General features: G+C 39.4%; 1 protein-coding gene and 1 pseudogene across 1 annotated transcript in view; one reads left to right on the top strand and one right to left on the bottom strand.

The window, feature by feature from the left end:
- Positions 1–20,173, top strand: part of Ctnna3 (catenin alpha 3) — a 1,779,311-nt gene that overhangs the window by 158,916 nt on the left and 1,600,222 nt on the right. The gene's annotated exons all lie outside the window — the stretch shown is intronic.
- LOC105742287 lies at positions 3,651–6,023 on the bottom strand (annotated as a pseudogene).

The following is a 20,173-nucleotide window of genomic DNA, read 5'->3' as shown; positions in this document are numbered from 1 at the left end:
GTTGGATTTTGTTTCCTAATCCACTGTGCCAGTCTATTTCTCTTAATTGGTGCATTGAGTCCATTTACATTAATGGTTAGAATTGAGATGTATTGACTTACAATTGACAAGTTATTGACCTGTTATTTTTCACTCCTTTTTTCTCCTGTGCTTAATTGTTTGCCCTATTTAGTTGGTTGCTTCTCTTCTAGTTCATGGAGTTCTGATCATTTTGGTCCCTCTCTAGAACATCTTTCAGGATCCTTTGTAGGGTTGGCTTTGTTATCATGAAATTTTTGAGTTGTTTTTTATCGTGGAAGTATTTCACTTCTCCATCAAACTTAAAAGAGTGTTTTGCAGTAGTCTGGGCTGGAATTTGTTTTCACAGAGGACTTGAAATACTTTGCTTCATGGTCTTCTTGCCTTCATGGTTTGTGAAGAGAAGTTGGCCATAATTCTGATGGGTTTTCCTTTGAATGTGATGTGCTTCTTTTCTCTAGTGGCTTTCAGTATATTATTCTTGTGGTGAATTTCTGGGATCTTGACTATTATATGTCTTGGTGTTCTTTTTTTTTCGTTTTGTTTTTAATTGGCATTCTGTATGCTTCAGTTACCTGAATGTCAGATTGTTTCCTCATATTTGGGAAGTTTTCTGGTATTACTTCTGCCCGTATTTTTTAATGTCATTTGTATTAACTCCTTCTTTCTCCTTGATGCCTATCAGTCTCACATTTTTCACCTTTGCATCGTCTTGCATGTGATGGATTATTTTTTCCTGCATCCTAGTTGTTTTTAAGTGATCTTTTCTTACCTTTTCACTAGCTGCACCAGCGCCTTCCAGATCTGAAACTCTGTCTTCACTTGCACTTAAACGGTCTTGCAAGCTTGTGATTGAGATTTTAAGTTCCTCTATATCTCTTTGACTCTGCTTCATGTGATCTATTTCTTTCCTGTATTGCTCATTGAAGGAATCCATCATTTTTCTGATCACCTCTTTTTTTTTTTATCAATTTGTTCTTTAGAAGCAGTTATTGATTCCTTTGCTGCAGTGTTTTCTTCATATTGGGTATGTTTCTGTATTTGATTCTTCAGATGCTATGAGTTCAGAGAATTCTTCTTTTATTTCAGAGAACAATTCCACTCTGAGTTCCTCTATATCTTTCTGCTGTTGCTTATTTACTTTCGACACTATTAATTCATGCATTTGAGCTAAGCTATTGTCCTCTTTACTTGTTCTGGGTGGGTATTGGGTTTCCTCCGTATGTTTCTGCATTTGATTCTTTAGTGCAGATGCTATTCATTGAGGGATTTCTTTCTTTTATTTCCAAACTGAGTTCCTCTATACCTTTTTGCAGTTTTTTCTCTATTTCAGAAGCTCTTGATTCATTGATTTCACCTTTGTGATTCCTAATTTGTTCTGTATCAGTGTCCTCTGCACTTGTTATGGGTCGTCTTGGAGTCTGAGATTGCATTTTGCTCCTTCTCCTTGTCATTTTGTATAGCACTATTTTCTGACATTTGTTGTAGAGCTTTCATGCAGTTATAACCTTAGCGCCTATTGAAATTGAGGTGCAGATATGCAGTGTTGGAAAATATCCAGCTGTGCCTGGCTTGGGTCTTGCTGCTTTGCTCAGTTCCTTCCTTTTCCTTCCCTTGGGAGTGATCCTGTTGTGCCCCTCTGGCAAGATGTTCTGCTCCTGGACTAGCTGGGTGGTTCTCTCCCCTACTCTCTCTGCAGGGATTGCAGCTACAGAGTTTCACCCCAGCCCTGTAGTCCAGCCTGAGCTCAATCTGGAGGGGAGATGGTGGAGTAGTGTGGAGAGGAAGCTCTGTCACACACTCACTGGGCCTGGGCTGAGCTCTGAGTCTGAATGACACTCTAGCTGGACTATAGGGAAACAGTCCTGGAAAATAGTATCTGCTGCATACAAGGCACCCACATGAACAATGAATTCCGTAAGTTTTTGTAAGCATATTGAGTTATAGGCAAGGAGGCAAGACAAAGAAAGGGAGAAAGGGCTGTGAGGGTCTGCAGAGGATGCACAAGGTCGAGCTCAGGAGCTACGAGTAGTTTAGCATGGCAGCACAGGCTATGTGTAAATGGGCCCTCTCTCAAACATGTGTGACCTATTTTATGAACAAATACATGCCCTGTCCCTGCCACAGCTATTTCAGTGCTCAGCAACTAACTAGTGACTAAACTATTAGTGAAGTGAATTACATGGTGATTTTGGAGAGTTATTTTCTGTGAAGGTATAATTTTTAGTAGAATTTAATTGAGAAGGGACACAATTTTGCTACTGTGTCTTTAAAAATTTATAAGAGATAAACAGGAATGGTTTTCCTTATTGATTTGCATATCTGATAGTGATTATTGCTTTGTACTTGGAGTAAACCTTCTCATTCTTTTTTTTTTTTTTTTTTTTTTTTTGCGGAACCGGGGATTGAACTCAGGCCCTTGCGCTTGCCAGGGAAGCGCTTATTCCACTGAGCCATCTCCCCGGCCCACCTTCTCATTCTCTCTGCAGGAAGACCCTACCTAGAATCTTTTACTGACAAATGTGCATTTATTTCTCCTCACAGAGAGGAAAGCATACAAAACTAAAGCCAAGATTCACCCTGGCTCATGTTTCTTTGTTAGTGAAAATGTATCTGCAAAGCATTCATTCTTTTTAAAAAATTTTGTCTGTCTTCTTGTACCAAACCAAAATTTTCTTTTTTTCTTATTATCATCAATGAGAAAATTTTAAACTCTCTTTAGAAGAATCCAATTTTTTCATGTTTTGTGGAATTAAAGTTTCATGTAGCAGAATTTTCAGAAGTAGAATTTGTGATTAGGGAAATATTGCCAAGTCCACAAGATTAGAGCTATGAATGATAGTAGAGCGCCATTGTGTCACAGAGGTTTAGCCTTTGAAATTACTAGGTAGCTTCATAATGAGCACTTGCTATGTGAAAGTAGTGTCCTTTCATTGTATTCTGATCTTCGAAGAGGAATGAAAGGCTTTGTTTGTGTCACAGTTTTCAAAGAGAGGTAAATTTTGTATTGCAAGCATATAAATAAAAATAGAATTAAAATGACAAAAAACCAAAGTAAATGCAGAAAGAAAGTGGAGGCAATTTTCTCTTCAAGGAGCCATCTGGTAATGCTTAGCAGCAGACAGTTGGGTTGTCACCCTGTGTCAGGGGAGCAAGGGGTGAGGACTGGCTCCAGGCGGGCAGTGCTGAAGCCATCCTGTAGTGTGCAGGGTTAGCACCCCATAGCAGGGAAGTCTTTGTTTACAAAAAGGCCTTTCCGGCCTGAAAAGAAGTGCTGTGCCAATGTAATAGTTGTTTGATTTGGTCTATTACTTTCTTTCTTCTATTTATTTATTTATTTATTTATTTATTTATTTATTTTGTATTTTGTACGGGATCTCATTATACAACTCGGACTCATAGTGATGCTCCTGTTTCAGCCTCCTCAGTGGTGGGATACAGGCATGAGCCACCATGCCCAGTGTTGGTGGCCAGCTCCATGTGCCCAGGGTGGGGCCAGCATGGCATATGATACCAGGGATCAAACCTGGGTTCTTGCACTTGTCTAGTAGGCACTTGGACCACTGAGCTATTTCTGTGACCCTGATTTGGTTTATTACTTTTTTTTTCCAGGAGGAAAAAATGAGCAAGATTTATTTAACATTAAGGTGGAGAGGGGACCAGAGGTTGACTGGTTCACTTGGTGACGTGTTCACATTCATGCTTTTGCCACCGCCACTGAGCACAGCACATGGAGTCTTCTGTGCCCTCTGCTTCTCCTGGAGCAGAGCCACTGTGCCCAGAGGCATGTCACTGGAGTTCATCTTCTTCAGGAGCGCCTCCTCATCCAGCTTCTTTATCCGCCGCTCCATCTTCATTTGGCCCGAGCCCTTCCTATGGAAGCAGTGGGACAGCTGTTGGAATGCCTCCTTGGGTGTGAGTTTCCCGCCTGTCTCTTCCACATACTTGGTCTTAATGTCAGGCTTGTAGCATCCTTTTCTTTGAAGACCTGGGTGAAGCCACGGTTATCTTTTCTCCTGCTGTACTTGTCGTCAGTGGCCATCTTGTCTTCAATGCAGTGTACCACTGAGGGCAGGAACTTGTTGGGTGCCTTCACCCAGGCCACCTTCTGCACTGTGGTCTCCAGAAGACCTTTGTTCTGGCACAGGAGCAGGGCAGCAGGCAGCCCTCTGTTCACAATGGGCTCCTCGTCCAGGATGGTGGTGGAGGAGGCGGAGAAATCCTGTTGCTGCTTCTCCTCATCCAGGTTCACAGTGCTCCAGCCAATGTTCTCTTTCCCATCTGACTCAGAGCCACCATTGACTGAGTGCTCTTCGCCCTGTTCAAAGTCCATGAGCAACTCTTGTTCCCTCCGGTTGCCAGCCAGCCCATAGGTGGGGAACTCCCCCAAGGTGCAGCAGAACTCTGAGGTGGCATTGAACAATGGCCCCCTTCCACTCAGGATCTTCTTCCTCCTCCCACCCTGTTGACGAGATTCCAACTTCTTCACAATCCCCACCACCTTCTCATGGCTGGCCCAAAGCTGCTGCAACTGTGGCAGCTGCCATAGCTGCCGCCCCTTCTCCAACTGCTTCTGCAGCTCCAGCTCTTCCTCATCCTCCTCCAGTGCCTAAGGGGATCCTGAGGGCAGAGCTCCCCCGTCCTCCTCATCAGATGTCCATGTTCTCCACACGGGTGTTGTCCGATGGCAGGGGCTGGGGCACAGGCTCCTTCTCAGCATCCTCTGGGTCAGCTTCCTCTACCTCTGGCGCTTGGCATCGACCCCGGCCCCCGCAGCCTTGAACCAAAGTCCCCATCTTGAGTCTGGTCCCCAAGGGGCAGCAAATAATCTGTCCGCTTGTTTACTTCCTTTTCCCTCTTACAGATTTTTTTCACTATCCATTTGGTCTTTTTAAAGGTTACCATCTCCTCAGGTGTGAGGTACTCAGAGGCCATCCTGGGTCCCACTGAGCTCAGGGACTGTGCCTGCAACCGCAGCTTGGTCCGGATCTCTTCCAGCTCTCGTTCCCATAGGCCATTAGCTGTGCCACCCTGCTCCAGCTGGAAGGAGTGTGGTTGCTCACCCTCCAGCTCCTCATCATACTTGGCCAGTATAAAGTGAGGTTTTTTGCTGTGCCAGGTCATCCGCACTCTCACCTTCTGCATAGGGCAGGTAGTCGGGCTTCTTCCGCAGCTCCTCATTCTTCCCTGCTAGCTCCTTATCTACCAGGTTCACTTTCACCAGCACATCCTCCTCCTCCTGCAGCACACCTTTGTCTTTCAGGGTGAGGATCACAGTGAGGGCCTGAAGGTCCTGGGCACTGCTTAGGTCCTGCCGCCTCTGCTCAAATTCCTCTTCCACCAGAGTGCTGACACCAAACTCTCGATGCATCTCTTCCAGCAGCTTGGCCCTCTTCTCTGCCAAGTTCTTCTGCAGCTGCCGGCTCCTTGATCCACACACGCTGCACTGTCATCCAGCCAGGGGTCATCCTCCCCCAGTGTCTTTATCTTCCCTAACTTCTGGTTCAATAGCCGCTTTTCCTTGGTACCTGCCACTTCCTCCCGAAGCTCTTCCTGCTGTTGCAAGGCCATGGGGTTGATGTCATTGGCGGCCACGGGCTCCTCTTTGGTGCCCGCCTCTGTCTTGACAGCACTGACTTCAAAGGGTTTCAGCCCCAACTTTGCCCAGACTTTATTGGTCTCCTCAATGCTCAGTGATAAGGCATCTCCCGAGCCAGCTTTGGAGCTGGCAGTGGCCTCGTCGCCATACTCTCCGCGCGGAGGGCTCGGCCTGGCTGTGTTCTCCCATGTGCTCGCTGCTACCGGCCTCCACGCCGCTCAGTTCCGTGTCACTCCGGGTTCCTGGCTCCGCTTGCGCTTGTGTCGTTTTACTGCCGCTGGCGCCGCAGCTGCTCCGATGCCTGTGCTCCTGGTGCCTCAGCGCCTGCTCAGCGGAGCTCCGGGTGCTGGCTGCAGCAATAGTTCCGGCTGCCTCTTTCTCCACAGTGCTTCTTTGACAACCCCATTGTGGTAGTGGTTTATTACTACTGTACTGACTACACTGTTAGCGGTAGTTAGCTCTAAGAAGGACCGGATGATAGGGTACTATGTCTTGGTCATAGATAATGTTGATTGTTGTTCATTGTTGAGCTTGTGTGTGTGCCACACAGGCAGAGATGGGCAGAGAGAAACCTTGTAGATGACATGAATTCTAGTTTGTTGGATAAGAAAATAAGACAGTCTACATGTCTAGACAAAAAGCTCCAGGTGATTCATCAGCTATATACTATACATTGTACTTAAAAAAAAATATATCTATATATATCTACATTCTCTTAATTCAATGAATAGAGGGATTTGTTCTAATGGTGTTTGTAAGTAGGATATCATGTCTGCATCTTGTACAACAAATAACCACTAGGAAGACTGTATGCAATATGTTAATTATTGAAACTGTCCTACCAATTTGATTTGAAACTGTCTCATTGCTATTTGTTTCTCAATAAAATTATGGAAAAACAAAACAAAACAAAACTCAAAGACTGAATTTAGTTTGAGAAGTGATTTGAACATTTTTGAAACATATATGTTAGAGGGTGAATGAAGCAGCTTTGCAATGACTGAACTTCAGGCATTAATGCCAGTGACCTGAGCAGGCTGCTCCAGAATTGGCCTCTCCAGGGTTAGTTATAGAGCATAGCTATGAGGTGAGGAGGGCCCAAGGTGGAAAATGTGGAAACTGCGCATGATGTGGGGACAAACTGTGGCCAGCCAGTAGGATCACAGCTACAACCGCTGAGGGAAAATGGATTAAATCCAGGACCAAATGGGGAAGTGAGTCACCTAGCAAAGGGCCCGGACACAGGGCTGCTCCTGTGCGGGGCTGGGGTAGTGACTCTCAGCGACTCTTCCAAGGTGTCTGAGACCTGTTTAGAGTATCAGTCCCTGGTGTGCCTCCTAGGGAGGTGTGTGGCTGCGATTGTTTATTCTTTTGTCTTGCAGTCCAGCCCACTTTGGACTGCCTGTATCCTCCACAGTTGCAAGGTCCTCTTGCCTTCCTTCCGGGGTCCTTTGAGGGCTTATTCCTGTCTGACTGCCTATATTATTTCTATCTAACTCAGCTGTGTGCAACAGTAGGACTTAGAAAAAACATGGAAACAGGATAAAAATCAGAATTAATAGCACTGTCCCATTTCTTTGTTGTTTTAACAATGTTCATTCTCATGCATTTTTTTTTAATGTAGGGTTTTTAAAGTTTAAGTGACCAGACAATATTTCTTCAATTTTTCCCCTCCATATTTACCAGCTCACAGATATTCAGAAAGTTAGCACTGGTTGCAAGTATCTTTGTCCAATCTTTCATTTTTTCCAAGCTACTTCTTTTTCTTTTCTTTTCTTTATTTAGGGTAGGGTCTACAGGATGTACAGGGTCTCACTATGTAGAGCAGACTCATAGTGATCCTTCTGTTTTCAGCCTCCCAAGTGCTGGGATTACAGGCACGTGCTACCAAATCCAGTCTTGATCGCTGTCTTAGCGTGCCCCGGGGGTGGGGCTGGCATGACACACTGGGGATCGAAACCCCAGCCACTGCTTCTGGCTAAGCAGGTGCTTTAATCTGCTGAGCTACTTGGTTGACCCTTAATTTTTTTTTGTCTCCAAGCTACTTCTTAACACTACACAGAAGATAAAAACATCAACTTCAAGTCAGTAGATTTAAAATTTTGTATACAATCCCACATTTTTATCAAAGTAAAGGAGAAAGATAAGATAGATGGATCATTTTAGTTAAGCCATCTTTTACTGTTCCTCATTTTAGTGGCAGGTTCGCCATGGAAGTTCACAACTTTCTCCTACCTGGTGATTCAGTAATCCAGAGATCAATCTGCTTATTCCCATTTGTGGCCTTTTTATCATTTATCTCTAACCAGTAGAAGTGGAAAGAAAAAAATTCCTGGTCTCTATTTCTTTCAGAGCCTCTGTAGGAAAGAGCATTTACCAATTCTATTATATTTTTCTGGTTAGGTCAAGCTGCAAGACCTGTATCCACATGCAAGGGGGCTGAGATGCTGTCTTCTAGTCACAACCCTATAATATGCAGGGGGACAGTGTGCCACATACAGTATGCATTTAGACTTACAGCCTGTTTCTTTGGCTAAATATCCAGTCACATGTTTATAAAGGTGGTCTATTGACAAAATCTCTTAACTTTAAAAATTGTATGTCTAACTTTATCAAAAGTTAAGATTTTATAGATCTAACATTTATGGAACATACAGCTTTTACACATACTAACTCATTAGATTTCTACAATATATTAGTGAAGTAGACACAAATAGTACTCATTTCTATGGCAAATATGGTCCAGAACGGTTAAGATACTCACATGCTCGCGTGTGGCACAACTAACAGAATCAGTCAGAGAGCTCATATTTTAAAATGATGGTTTTATAAAATGTTAGATTAAAAGTATTTGAGATGAAAGTAACTCTTAAATAAGTGGAAATCAGGCTATTATTTTAGGTGTTGGGGCCAAGTAAAATGGTGGGTCAGGAATAGAGAAAAGAGGGACTTACAGAAGATATATTTGAATATCCCAAAAGACTAACAGCAAAGTTTAAAAGAAGGGAAAATTGTGAGTGACTAAAATTATTCCAATTTAAACAAGGCTGGTATCTTTACATCTCATCTCTAGTACAGTTTTCTGGTAGGGAAGAGGATAAAAAGTAATCAGGGCTCAGCTCATTGACAGTGTTGTGTGGATAAAATTTGTCTGGGCCTGGCTTGGCTGTGTTCATATCATGATTAAGGCGGCTTTGCTCGCTGACATTTCAGATGTGGAGCTTAAGATCTTGGTTCAATTCCTTGTTGCTTAGGCTGTTCTTTGTTTTCTCCCTTATCATTCCACACTGAAACTTAGGAGCACACGTGGGTCACCATCTTCAACTTTTGATAAAAGGACAAATGGAAAAGTGGTACAAAGCCAGGAAGATAGGAAACTTTTTATCATATGTACAGAACAATTTTATATACACGGATTGGCTACCAATAGACAATATTTAGACTTTCAGACAGTGGTTTGCATTTGAGAGTTTGTGGTAATTCTCTTTCATTTTCCTGAACTCATTTTGTCCTCCTTTGGAAATGGGCAAACATATTTTACTCTTGTCATCTTCCTTGGCTCAGTTTATACATGAAAGAATTGCCAATGTTAAAATTCCTCTGAGCAAGGAAAAATATATCTATATTTTGGCTCTGCATATCTGATTATCTTAAAAGCAATTCCATCACCAAAACTTTTCTCTAATGGGACAACTATAATTAAATAGAATGAGAAGAAAACAATTGATTATACAGCAATACACATACTTCACCATTATATTTGATTATTTGAGTACATAAAGCTCTTTCTGGGCTAATATAATAAAAATGCACAATATTCAAACTCCATTTCATTATTGGGTGGCACAACTTTGAGGATATTTAGATTGCTTATATTTTTAAAAAGGAATCTGGGCACACTTCCCCAAAAGACACCATTAATGAGGTGTCACATGTAATTAGGAGCAGTGGCATTGCATAGAGGAGAAGAGAGAATGTGCTTTGGCAGAAACAAATTGGAGTGCATATTGGCGTTTTTAGATCCACAGAATAGTTGATAATTATGTGCAATTAGCCCCAAGATAAGTCTTGATTTTTCTTGGGAAGCATGTACAGGGTCTCGCTTGCAAATTAAAATGCTAATGCAAAAAGTAATCTGATAGACAACAAACCCACAGAAATTCTATGGAGATAAAATCATTCATGTGAACGAAATATACAAATTGAAGCAAAATAGGACTTTGGGAAGGGAAGGGATGTTCTTAGCTGACAAGATAAATGCCATTGTCTTTTGATGTACAGAAAGTAGTCAAATGCTTGGTTTTTTATGTGGTTGTTATTAACTTCTTCCTGTGTGCATGAGCATGCAGCACAGACGCTGTTTTCACCTTCTCCAAATAAAAGGAACATCCATCCCACCATCTCCTCTGTGTTTTATTTTCCTGTTTTTTATTTTCTTGATAGGCAGCCCTTCTTTCCCGGGGTACTAAGTTAGCCTCCATGTGAGTTATAGCAAAGCCAGGGACAAGGGCATACAGTACTATCAAGAATAATTGTTTTATGATGCATGTCTTCTCGAAGTCTGTGGTGCCTTTATGAAATAGGCTATTTATTAAAATTTCTGTCATTGATTTGTTTTGTATTTTTTAATTTAATAATAGCATAAATTGACATAACTTTAGGAGAATTGATTCTTCTTTCATCATTTTTCTTTCTTTTCTTTTTCTATCTATAATCTAAAGCACAAACTTTTTCTCTGCAAAATACTTGGGAAGATAGCTTTGAAGCATCATTTTGGTGCATGAGAGTATCAGTGCTGACAATTTTAAGTTAGGCAATTTAAGCTGAAAGTGGTTATGTTGTTAGGCTAGAGAATAAGAGTAATATAGCTACTTAAAAAATAAAATTCTATATAAAAAGGATTTTTTTCTAAGTAGAATGCTATGCTTTTCAAGTATCAAAAGGCACTTTATAATGATGACACACAGATAAAGTATTATTATTTAGAATGATACAAGATGTCACTGAATCTTTCTAGCTCAAATCTAAATGCTTCCAAGGCACCTGACAGGAGCAACAGTAACTCTCAATTACTCACCTGTGGTTATGAGAGACAGCAAAAACACAGGCAACTGCATTCACAAAACATGAAGAATCTTTTAGGCATTTATTACAGTTTCTTCCCCATCAAACTTGTTTTCTCTGAAGCTTCTAAGAAGGAATAATACTGAATGATCTGTACTTCATTTTTGTTTTTAATCTATATTTCTGATGGGGTTGATAATAAATACAAGAAAAGAAGAAAAAGAGAAGAGAAAAAAAAGTCCACAGTTCTACATATAAAGAAAGATCATTCCTTGGGGTTCTCTCTTGGGGACAAAGTACCTCTTTCTTTCTTTCTTTCTTTCTTTCTTTCTTTCTTTCTTTCTTTCTTTCTTTCTTTCTTTCTTTCTTTCCTTCCTTCCTTCCTTCCTTCCTTCCTTCCTTCCTTCCTTCCTTCCTTCCTTGGTGCATCATCTTACTATGCCACTTAGACTTGTAGTACTCCTCCTATGTCAGCTCCCCCTGTGCTGGGATTACAGTTATGCCTGACCATGTCTGGTTTCAGTGGCCAGCATGGCATGCCTAAGGTTCTGGGGCTGACACAGAATGCAGTACTGGGGATAGAACCCAGGTCCTGATGCTTTCCAGGCAGGTGCTGAGACTGCAGAGCTATCTCCCCAGCCTAATATCTTTCTTTTTCTTCACAGGATCTTTGCAAAGGTGATTTTATTTAAAGGCCCACAAATCAGTGATAGGTACTTACTGCAAAAAGGGGGTACTTAAACCTCATTCTGAAGACTGCACGGGCAACTCAGCAGACCTAAGCACCCCCAGGAGCCACCCCCCACCATTGTAGTTCCACTGAGCCTGGCCTGTACTTGACTTGAACATAGCCATTAGGGAGACATAACTACCACAGTGACCTGCAGGAGCCTTGGGGAGCACTACCTTGCACCACTCCACCATTGAGAGAGCCTTGCACAATTTTGCCTGCACTCATCATCACTGGGTCCTTCCTAAACTGCAGCTTGGCCCCCTCTCCTTAATGAGATAGAAACCACGTTGATCCCCACACAGCAGGAACTTTGGTGAGCTTGCCCTTCCCTCCCACTCTCCTGAGGGCCTCACTGACCTGTACCCCACCCACATACCATCACTGCAGAAAATGACAAAAGGAAGGGACAAAAGGCAATCTCAGACCCCAGCCCACACTAGCCAAGTTCAGGGGACAAGGCCTAGAAGAACTTGGAAGTCACACACCTGAAATTTCTGAGATGATAGCAACTGAAATAAAGAAACAACTTCTTCAGGCTCTGGAGGAAATCAAATCAGAAATAATCTCTTAGAAAAGTAGGCATAAAGAATTATATAATTCTTATGTTTACACATAAGTCCAGAAAGCTTAACCATATACAACCTTGTAGCAGAACAGTCCTGCAACACTCCTTTTCCTATTTCCCGCCTTCATTCACCACCCCCTTCTTTTTGAACAATCATTACCCTAGAGACAGCACAGCAGCAACTGGCATGTCATGACAAGCAGCCTGTATTCAGAAGACCAGAATGACAGGCACTCCAAGCATGAACCTAGTATTACAAATTGCCATCTTCAGTGCAGTTGCTTAGTTCACAGGTGTCTGTATATATACGTGAGAATCATTCCAATTAACTGCAAGATTCAAAAATCTTCTGAAGATTCTCTGGATCATATTTTAAGTTTTTAAAATGTTTTTTCATCATATTCTGTAGGGACTTAAAGTTCAACATATCAATACTTGATGAAAAATACCTATTCCATGTTATGCCTAGGATGTTTGATATTCAGACAGATAGTGAGGTTAAGCTTAACAGCCTAGGTTGTATGGTAATAACAATAAGCTTCTCTTCTGGAGGGTTAACAACCTAAGTTTGCAGATCAAAATTAGAGAAAAAGGAGGGCTGCAAGAAAAGCCAACATTTTGGCCCTAGCCTTCCAAGGTCAATTAAGACTCAGGACATATGAGATCTTGTACTGTAATGTCATGTAACTCAGTACTGTCCCCAATTTTCTGATCAAGGAGATTATGGGGCCAAAGAGGAAAGTGATCAGTGATGTAAAGTGTGCCTAAGGAGAGTCACATGGAGAGAAAACATTCTCTCAGGCTTTCACAGAGAGCACATTGGCTAAGCAACGGCCGTGACTCATCCACATGGCTGACACTGACAAAGGATCTACAATCTGAGGTATAGGATATCAGGATAAATCCTGAGGGGATTTGACTGTCCTTATCAGATCCAAAAGCTACAACTCTTGTTGCATAGGTCTGGCTTCATCTTGGTCTTAACCATCCAGCAGAAAAGTATAAAAACAAAGTATAAGAAGTAAAGCCATGTTGTTATGTTGAGCTGTAGGGGACTCAGGTCAACTATTTCTGATACTGTCAGTCAAGTGGAAGACCCAATACTATCATGGACTACTGGACTCTTTTAGAATATTTTTCTGAGTTAACACACCTATAATACTCAAATGACAGAACTAAACAAAAAAGGTGATATATAGATGAATGTCCATTTTGTATCTGTGTATTCAGAATGGTTAAGATAGATGTATAGTTACATTCTGTTAATGAACAGAGGGATTTGTTCTAATAGTGTTCGTAAATAGGATATCATGTCTGCATCTTGTACAGCAAATAACCACTAGGAAGAGAGTATGCAATGTGTTAATTATTGAAACTGTCCTACCAATTTGATTTGAAACTGTCTCATTACTATTTGTCTCTCAATAAAATTATGGAAAAAAATTGAAATGATTAAAAAAAAGAAATACTCTCTTAGGGTAAAAAAAGGAAATGACAATAGTCATGAAAGAATTGCTTGATACATCAAAGGAAGACATAGATTAAAAAGAATAGAAGGGAATAGGAAAATGATGGAATCATTGAATGAATAATACAGGAAAAAATGAAATTCATGAAACAGATTCAAAAAGATATCCAGGACATGAAGAACTGCATTGAAAGCTGGCAAAACTGCTTGAACAAAGCAGAAAATAGAATTTCAGACCTTGGAGATAGCATTGCAGCTACTAAACACAAAAGAAAATGTCACTTAAAAATAACAAAAAATTGAGAAATAACAATACAACAGTTGAAAGATGATGCAAAGAAAAACAATATAATACTAATAGGTACCAAAGAAACAGCTAGAGATAACAAAAAGACATAAGAAGTGTTTGGAGAAGTAGTAGCAGAAAATTTCCCAAACATGGGAAAAGAATCTGATATACAGATAACTGAAGCATATAGAACTTGAGCTAGGCATAATCAAAATAAATCTTCACCTAGAAACACAACAATCAAGATCCCAGAAACTGAGCAAAAGAACAGAATATTAAAATCTGTTAGAAAAAAATAGAACACCTATAATGCAAAGCCCATCAGAATCATGACAGATTTCCAACACAGACTATCAAATCAAGAAGAGCTTGGAGTGAGACATTTGAAGTTCTGAAAGAAAACAACCTTCAACTCAGATTTTTATTTTAATTTATATATTTGGTATAAGGTCACACTACACAGTTCAAATTCATAGTGATCCTCAGCTTTTCAGCTTCCCCAGCACGGGGATTACAGACAGGTGCCACCACTCCCAGTCTCTGTGGCTGGCTCCGTGTGCCTGGGGGCAGGGCCCATACAGTGTATGGTGCTAGAGATCAAACCCCAGTACCTGTTTGCCTAAGCAGGTGCTTAGCCTGCTGAGCTAACTCTCTGGCCCTTCAACCCAGACTGATGTATCCTGCAAAACTATCAAATTTAATGGAGACATTAGATACTTTCATGACAAAGAATAAATGAAGAAATTCATGACAACCAAACCAACCCTACAAAGAACACTGATACATATTTTAGAAAGAGAAAAAAAATGACCACAACTTTAAATACAACAGAAGAGAACTACCAAGCAGAACAAATGATTAAGCAAAGGGGGAAAGCAAGGATCCTACAGTGGGAAAATAGCATGACAAAGAAAAGCCAATACATATCAGTTATAATTATCAGTGTAAGTGACCTCAATTCACCAATCAAAAGAAGCAGACTGGCAGAGTGGAGCAAGAAATAAAATCCAGCAATATGCTATAGACAAGAAAATCAATTACAAGAAATTTCTATATACAAGAAAATCATTATAATTTTGTATATACTATTACAAGAAAATTAATAATCTAAAAACGAAATCAATAGACTGAGCATCGAAGGATGGAAAATGATACTCCATGTGACAGGAACTCCCCCAAAAGCAGAGGTAGCTATTCCTGTTGATTATGATGTCAACTTCAAACCAAATGTGATTAAAAGAGATCAAGAAGGTTGCTACATACTTTTTAAGGGCAAAACTGCCACAGGAAGATATAACAATTATAAATATATATGCATCCAATGTAAGAGCACCCAACTATGTAAGACAAATTTTAACAGACATGAAAAATCTAATGAACAATATCATAACTGTATTGGGGGACTTTATCAACCTATTGTCACAAAGAACTAGATCAACCATGCAAAAAATAAGCGAAGATATAACAGAAATGAACTAAACTTATCAAGAAGTGGACTTAGACCTCTATAGAGTGTTCCACCCAGCACTGTCAAAATACACATTTTTCTGCTGCACATGAGATATTCTCCAGAATAGATTGTGTTATAGCACATAGAACATGCTTAAATAAATGCAAAGAAATCAAAACTATCCTGTACATATTATCAGACCATAGTGCAATGAAATTGTAAATTATTGATCAAAAGAAACAGCAAAAGCTCTATAAATACATGGAAAGTAACTAATATCCTACTGAATAATCAATGGGTCACAGATGAAATTAAGAAATTAAACAATATTTACAATCAAATCAATATGCAGATATAATGTCCTGAAACCTATGGGATGCAATCCTAAGAGGGAAATTTATGAAGATAAATTCTGATAAGTTTTCGCATCAGGAAAACAGAATGAGCCCAAATAAACAATCTTATGTTATACCTCAAAATCCTAGAAAAGGAAGAGCAATTCAAGTCCAAAGCCCAGAGAAGACAGGAAATTATACAGATTAAAGTAGATTTAAATGCAATGGATATGAATAAAACAATGCAAATAATTAATGAGCCAAATTTATTTGAAAGAATAAATGAAATTGATAAACACCTACCTATCCTCATTGAAAAAAGGAAAGAAAAATTCAAATTTATGCAATGAGGAATGAAAAGAGTGGAATCACTACAAACCCTATAGACATTCAGAGAATTACCAATACCTATTTCTAAATCTTTACTCTCCCAGAATGGAAATTACAGAAGAAATGGACAGATTCCTAGATACATATAAACTACCAAAACTAAATCAAGAAAATACAGAAATTCTGAATAACCCAGTATCAGTTAATGAAATTGAAAATGTAATAAAAATACTACCAACAAAGAAAACCCACATCCTGATTGATCCACAGCTGGCTTCTATAAGAAATTTAGAGAGGTCATAATGTTAACTTTTCTCAAACTCTTCATGAACTTGAAAGGGAAGCAATTCTCCCCAACTCATTCCTGGAGACAGTTATTATTCTGATACCAAAAGCAGAGAGGGATCCAACTAAAAAAGAGAACTACAGGCCAATTTCCCTAATGAACAGAGATGCAAAAATCCTTAAGGAAGTATTAGCAAATAGAATGCAGCAAAGTAGATTATACATTGCAACCAAGTGGGATTCATTACAGGAATGCAGGGATGGTCAAATATATGTCAGTCCATAACTGTAATATGCCGCATCAACAGAGCCAAAGACAAAAACCATCTGAGAAATGAAAATGATCATTTCAATAGATGCAGAAAAATCTTTTTGACAAAGTGTAACACTTATACATGATAAAAAAAATACAGAAAATCAGAAAAGATGGTCTTACCTCAACCTGATAAAAGCCATTTATGATAAACCAACAGCCAACATCACATATTAAATGGACAAAAATTCAAAGCCTTCACTTTAGAATCAAGAAAAAGGGAAGGATGGCCACTGTCATCACTCCTATTCAATATAGTTCTGGAAGCATTAGCCAGAGCAATTAAACAAGAGAAATAAATAAAAGGAATGATGATTGTGGGGCCACAGAGATAGCTCAGCAGTCTTAACACCTGCCTAGGCAAATGCAAAGACCTGGGTTCAATCCCTCGTACCACATGCCGTGCAAGCCCCGCCCTGGGTGTGCTGAGCTAGCCATTGAAACCAGGTGTGGTGGCACATGCCTGCAATCCAAGTGCTGGGGAGGCTGAAGCAGGAGGAGCACTACAAGTCTGAGCTGTGTAGTGAGACACTGTACCAAGTACATTAAAAAATAAAAAGAGAATAATGATTAGAAAAGATGTGAAATTATCATTATTTGCAGATGACATTACACTGTACTTATATAACTATAAACTCCCAAAGTAGGAGGCAATTATAGCAGAATGTATGTCAGACAAAGGACTCCTACCTACAATATGTGAAGAATTAAAAGAAATAAGGCCTCCAAAATCCAAAGATGCAATTCTAAAACATATCTGAGATGAATATACACTTCACAAATAAAGAGATACCAATTGAAAATAAATATATGAAAAAATGTTCAACATCATTGGTCACTTAAGAGATGCAAATTAAAACAACACTGAGGTACCATCATATACCAGAAAAAATGGCTATCATCAAGAAGTCAAACAATAACAAATCCTGGAGAGGCTGTGGGGAAAAAGGAGCCCTGCTGCATTGTTGGTGGGAGTGCAGACTGGTACAACCATTATGGAAATCAGTAAGGAGATTTCTCAAAAAGCTAGGATTGGAGCTCCCATTCAAGCCACCTAGTCCTCTCATAGGTATTTTTCTGAAATAACCAAAATCATCAAACTACAGCAATATATGTGCACCCATCTGTATAGCTGCACAATTTGTCACAGCTAAATCTTGGAAACTAACTAAATGTCCATTAACTGAGGAATGGATAAAAAATATACAATATTTTTATACAATGGAATATAATGCAGGTATAAAAAAGATAAATTTGAGGCTTTTGTAGATAAGTGGATACAGCTAGAGACTATATTCGTAAGTGAAATAAATCAGATCCAATGTGCAAACATTGTATTTTTAAAAAATAATTTTATTGAGAACAAATAGCAACAAGACAGTTTCAAAACTTATTACTAGCACAGTTTTGATAGTTAATACATTGCATATTGTTGTCTTAGTGGTTATTCATTGTACAAGATGCAGACATGATATCCTGTCCACAAACACTATTCAAACAAATCTCTCTTTTCATTGCATTAAGAGAATGCAGCTGTATATCTATCCTAACTATTTTGAATATACAGATACAAAATGGACATTCATTTGTATCCCCTTTTTTTGCTTAGTTTTGTGAGAAAGGGTATTCCATTGTTGTTTAAATATTGTAGCTTTGTGAATTCAGCAAAATATTCCAATATAGTCCAGTAGTTCATAATAGTAGTGGGTTTTCCATAAGACTGGCAGTGTCAGAAGTGCAAACATTGTATTTGTTCGCTAGTTTGAGAATCTGAAAGAGTAATTAAAATCTTAAAGGTACAACAGATATTGTGAAAGGGAAAGAATTTGTTGAATAGTAAGGAAAAACTGGGATGAGGAACAAGACAAATGAAAGAAGGTAAAAAGATATATTTAGGTATGTAAGCAGAATAGTTTGGATGATTGTGTGCTGTTGGCCTTTTGAAAGGATCAGTTAATGCTTAATTTTTTCTTTTTATCTTATTGTTTTCCTGTTTTGAATTTCTTATAACATCTTTGCTATCATTTTGTTTTGTTGCTTTCTTTAAATGCATCTTGCACATTTATATCTGGTAATCTGGACAACTAATTTGAAGATAGCATCATGTAATACAGTGACCATTCCTATTACTTTGTGTAGTGAAATTTTGTATCACATCTAAAATGCTGTTTTTTTTTTCTATCATTATTTTGTGTTCTTTAAAAATAAAAGTGTAGAAAAAGGGGTGCATGGATGTCTTCTTGTCCTTTAGCTTTAATAAATGATATATTCAATGTAAGTGTAAAGTATCCCAAACGTCTGTTGAGTTCTTCAAAATAGCCAGAGGTGCAGGGCCTACTGCCAAGGAACACACAGTCTGACCACTTTTCCTTTAAGCCATCAGCAGTTCCATGGGCAGTGGAAGAGCTGCAAGCAATAACATTTATAAAGAGAGATGATTGTTACAGACTTGAGGGACCAAATAACTCTTCCTTGGGAGGTAAGAATTATGTTTTCTTGGCCTTGAAGTAAATGGCGAGTTTAATCTGATGAAGATGGTGGAGGGAAAGGTGCTGCTTATGGAGTGAATAGCAAAAAACAATTCCAGTTAACAAAGGCACAGGGGCAGAGGGGGGGGGATCCACATCCCTGAATTGAAATTATATTAACAGTTAGCAGAATAACAACTTGATAAGGACAAAGAGACAGACCTGAGGGTCAGGGGAACAGATTAGAAGATAAAGAACCAACTCTCTGAGAAGATACTCAACTACTTTATCCTTGATAACAGAGCCAGACATCTTTGCTGGAAGAAAAAAACCCTCTTTAATAAATAGTGCTGGATAAACTTGCTTTCCACATACCAAAGATCAAAGCTAGACCCATGTCTATCACCATGCACTAAACTAAAATTAAAATGGATCAAAGCTGTAAATATTGAAATAGATAGAGTAAATCTGTTGGAAGTAGACAAGGCAGAACTCTTGAAGACATTGGTGTTGGAAAAGACTTTATGAACAGAACTCTGATTGCACAGAAAGTATTGGAAAGAATCAACAAGCGAGATCTCTTCTTTTAAAAATGATTTAGTAGAGCAAAAGAAGTCATCAAAAGACTAAGAGACAATCTGCAGAGTGGGGAAATCTTTTTGCCAGCTTTTCCTCTGGCAAAGGACTAATGGCTATAATATATATGGAATTAAAGAAATCAGATTCCTGTAATTTAAAGACCCAATCCAAAAATAGACATTTGAAATGAATAGACCATCCATGAATGAAGAAGTATGAATGGAAAATAAATGCATGAAAAGATGCTCAACATCACCGGTCATTTAAGAGTCACACATTAAAACAACCCTGAGATTCCACCACACTCCAGAAAGAATGGCTCTCATCAAGAAATTAGTCAATAACAAATGTCAGGGGGCTGTGGGGAGCAAGGCACTGTTTTTCACTGTTGGTAGGAGTGTAGACTGGTGCAACCACTATGAGAATCAGTGTGGAAATTCCTGAGGAAATGGAAATAGAGATTCCATTTGACCCAGCTATTTTCCTTCTTAGTATCTTCTGGAAAGAATTAAAAGCATCATACTACAGTGATATATGCATGTCATGGTTATAGCAGTACAGTTTATAGTAGATAAATCTTGGAAATAACCCATATGCCCATCAATTGATACAGGATAAAGAAGATGTAGGGTTTTTTTTCTTTACAGTGGATACTACTCTACCATAAAGCAGGATAA

Source organism: Octodon degus, unplaced genomic scaffold (assembly GCF_000260255.1).
Source record: "Octodon degus isolate 3935 unplaced genomic scaffold, OctDeg1.0 scaffold00046, whole genome shotgun sequence".
Lineage (NCBI taxonomy): Eukaryota > Metazoa > Chordata > Mammalia > Rodentia > Octodontidae > Octodon > Octodon degus.
This window is presented reverse-complemented; position numbering and strand designations above follow the sequence as displayed.